We start from the raw sequence: 2500 nt of genomic DNA, 5'->3' as shown, positions 1-2500 counted from the left end.
CGCAACACTGCGCAACGTGTGCCCGTCTCGTCGTATCAATTATATGTTATGCGACCACACAGAGAAATAGCCAGTACATGTGGAACGACTGAGCTGAGGTTTCTGTATTTTGGTCTCGTGTCCATCATGCGACTTGTCGTCCATGGCACAAGGAAAGAGTGTGTATTTTGTTTGAATGGATCGAACAGTCTGGACGAATCACAAAAGTAGACATCTCTCTCTCTCTCTCTCTCTCTCTCTCTCTCTCTCTCTCTCTCATACTTTATGTGGGGGGAGGGAAGAGGGGGAATTGCGAAGGGGAATGTGAGGGCGTTTCCTGGGGGTTTGGGGGGGGGGGGGGGCATGCAGAGACAAAGTATGTGTATATGTTGTGTGGTGTGGTGGTGGTGGTGGTGGTGGTCGTTGTGTGTGTGTGTGTGTGTGTGTGTGTGTGTGTGTGTGTGTGGAGCAGGAGAAGGAGGAGGAAGAAGGAGAAGGTGGCAGAATGGATTAGACGCTCAGCTGCCAATATCAAGTCCGTGAAGGTGTGAGTTCGAATCCCGCTCAGGCCCTTTCTCCCAAGTTTGACTGGAAAATCAAACTGAGCGTCTTGTCGTTCGGATGAGACGATAAACCGAGGTCCCGTCGAACGAGAAGAAGAACGAGAAGAAGAAGAGAGAACGTATTTCATGTTACGTGATATTTTGAATGAGAACGGTAAGTTTTTAAACTATGGAGAATTCTCAGATAAGTATGGAATGAACAGTGACCACCTCAACTATAGGGGCTGTATTCAAGCAATCAAAGAATATGCAAATGTAAGAAGAATAAAAAATAAAAGTTTGAAAACAACAAAAGCAATGAAAGTAACAGAGCTTTACAAATCATATCGGGAGTAAGTAAAGGGACAACATTTTATTACAACTTACTGTTGGAGAAGGTTGAATATAGCTAAACACATAGACTGACTGGAAAACAGCTTTTAGAAATATCACAAAAATTAATAGCAAATGGTTCCAGCTGAGATTATGCCACATAATTTTAGTATCAAATAGAATTTTGAAACAAATTGGAGTGGTCTAAAGTGACCTGTTCCATTTCTGTGATCGTGAAAAAGACACAGTGCACCATTATCTGTGGTGTTATCCAGTTTCACGTTCACACTGGAATGATTTGGAGAAGTTTCTTACAGAAAAATCCGAAAACTATGAAAGGTTTATGTCTAACAATGAAGTAGTTTTGTTTGGCACTGACGGTAAAACAGTAATGAACGAAATCTTTCAACTGATAGTATTATGGGCGAAATTTTAAATCCAAAAGAGCAGGATTAATCAAATCAAACCAAGCCTTCAACAATTTCTTAATAAACTGAAACATGATATGATATGATACGATATGATATATATATATATATATATATATATATATATATATATATATATATATATATATATATATATACATATATATATGTGTGTGTGTGTGTGTGTGGAGGGAGGAATTTTGTTTAATGTCCCGTTACACAAATCGGTGATTGAAGACATTTTGTTAAAGTATTTATGAATACATTTGAGTATTATCGGTTAGAAGGGGTGGGAGATGTGAACGAATGGAGGGTTGGGGGAAACTGGGCAAATGAGGGTGAAATTTGGGTGAAATTTGCGTGCGTGTGTGTGTGTGTGTGTGTGTGTGTGTGTGTGTGCATGCAACAGCGTTGCGTTACTTCTTTTCTTTCTTCTTTTTTTGTTGTTGTTGAAAAAAATGCTTTCCTATTTTGTACTAGCAACGGAAAACGCATGAGCCTAGTAATATATTTTCTTATCATGTAACATAAACATAGAGTAGTCCTTTTCAATAATTTAGCAGCTGGTTTGCACGCACGCGCTACAGATTACAACACACGCATTGATGAAGTGCTCCTTGAGACTTTCATTGATGTTCTTTAGAGAAATGCTGCAATATAGCCCCTATGTGCATCCTTCTCTTTCTTTTCTTTCTTTTTTATGTTTGAGTGTGTGGGGCCGGGGGTCAGTATATTTGAAAATCTCCTTGTAAACTTGAGCGAGAGAAGGCAGGCAAAGAAAATGCTTTATTTTGATCAAACCTGATTATATTAACTTTGCTTTATTTTGATAAACCTGATTGTATTAACTTTGCTTTATTTTGATAAACCTGATTGTATTAACTTTGCTTTATTTTGATAAACCTGATTGTATTAACTTTGCTTTATTTTGGTAAACCTGATTATATTAACTTTGCTTTATTTTGATAAACCTGATTGTATTAACTTTGCTTTATTTTGATAAAACCTGATTGTATTAATGTGGAGTGATGGCCTAGAGGTAACGCGTCCGCCTAGGAAGCGAGAGAATCTGAGCGCGCTGGTTCGAATCATGGCTCAGTCGCCGATATTTTCTCCCCCTCCACTAGACCTTGAGTGGTGGTCTGGACGCTAGTCATTCGGATGAGACGATAAACCGAGGTCCCGTGTGCAGCATGCACTTAGCGCACGTAAAAGAAC

The 2500-nt window shown here is 39.1% G+C and overlaps 1 protein-coding gene across 2 annotated transcripts in view; it reads right to left on the bottom strand.

Annotated features, from left to right (window-relative positions):
• The window catches only part of LOC143289835 (uncharacterized), a 68556-nt gene that overhangs the window by 60721 nt on the left and 5335 nt on the right, over positions 1 to 2500 (bottom strand). The gene's annotated exons all lie outside the window — the stretch shown is intronic.

This window comes from Babylonia areolata, chromosome 14, assembly GCF_041734735.1.
Source record: "Babylonia areolata isolate BAREFJ2019XMU chromosome 14, ASM4173473v1, whole genome shotgun sequence".
In the NCBI taxonomy this organism is placed as follows: domain Eukaryota; kingdom Metazoa; phylum Mollusca; class Gastropoda; order Neogastropoda; family Buccinidae; genus Babylonia; species Babylonia areolata.
The sequence above is the reverse complement of the archived record's forward strand: the minus strand, read 5'-3'. Positions and strand labels throughout refer to the sequence as shown.